Here is a 1,398-nt window from a genome sequence, read left to right on the forward strand (position 1 = left end):
AAATCACTATGTTGCCGCCTCACTTAATTTTTGCGAAAACATTTGTTAAAAGTGAGTTTGCAAATAGTCGACGTTTAGAGGCACTGTTGCACACCAAAGATTAAAAATTCAGGCAAACTGAACCAAAACTCTGATAGAATTGACATTTTGGGCCACAGTAGAGAAGAGTCCGCTCTATCCAGGGGTGAAATCGGAATGTTGCCACCTCACCTAATTTGGACGAAAATAATCGTTAAAAGTGAGTTTGGAAACAGTCGACGTTTAAAAGCACTGTTGCACACCAAAGATTAAAAATTCGGGCAACCTGAACTAAAGCTCTGACGGAATTAACACTTTGAGCCACAATAGAGAAGATCCCGCTCAATCCAGGGGTGAAATCAGAATGTTGCCACCTCATTTARTTTTGGCGAAAAAAAATTGTTAAAAGTGAGTTTACAAACAATCGACGKTTAGAGGCACCGTTGCACACCTAAGATAAACAACTCGCCCAAACTGAACCAAAACTCGCATGGAAYTGAATCYTTGAGCCACAAAAGAGGAGAATCCCCTSTATGCAGGAGTGCAATCAGAATGTTTCTACCTTACTTAATTTTGGCAAAAAAAATTGTTAAAAGTGAGTTTGCAAACAGTCGACGTTTAGAGGCACTGTTGCACACCTAAGATCAAAAATTCGCCGAAACCCAACGAAAGCTCCAACCAAAGTGAAACTTTTGGTGCCAGTAGAGCGAACTGCGCTCTATCCAGAGGTTCAACTGGCGACGTTCCACCTTAGGCAGTTTTGGAGAAAAAAGTAACTGAAATCGGGTTTGAAAACCGACGCAGTTTGCAGGACACACCAAAGCACGCCCAAGTGAAAAAAATCGCCCAAACTCAGCAGGAACTCGAATAAAAAAACAGCTCATAGAGTAAGTGGTGCAAAGCAAGCTCTATCCAGTGGCGAAATCGCGGTTTTCCTACCGCACTCAGTTGAGGAGAAAAAAATTGCAGAAAGTGAGTCATCGGTCAGAGACACCAAAGTGGCAAATATTGCCCAAATCCCCAAGAAACTCGGATGCAAGTGAAACTTTCAGGTCACGTGGAGCAAGCTGGGCTCTATCCAGTGAAGCAATCAATATCAGCCCAGCTGGGCAGGTTTGGAAGAAAAAAATTTTGAAAGGCAAATTGCATGCTGAGAGCTCCAGGGACGCCGATGCACAGACAAGGATAAAAATTCGCCCAAAATCAACCAAAACTCCCATATCAATGAAACTGGCCGATCCAATAGAGGGAGGCCTGCTCTTTCAAGCAGTGGTGCCAGCTTTGTCCAATCCCATCAAGTTGGGGAGAAAAAAAAAAGGGAAATCCAGCTGGCAAGCCGTCGTCGCTTGGACACACCACAGCAACCAAGCTGAAAAAAAT

This window comes from Dendroctonus ponderosae, unplaced genomic scaffold (assembly GCF_020466585.1).
Source record: "Dendroctonus ponderosae isolate FM_Combo_2020 unplaced genomic scaffold, Dpon_F_20191213v2 Dpon_F_20191213_12, whole genome shotgun sequence".
Taxonomy (NCBI): domain Eukaryota; kingdom Metazoa; phylum Arthropoda; class Insecta; order Coleoptera; family Curculionidae; genus Dendroctonus; species Dendroctonus ponderosae.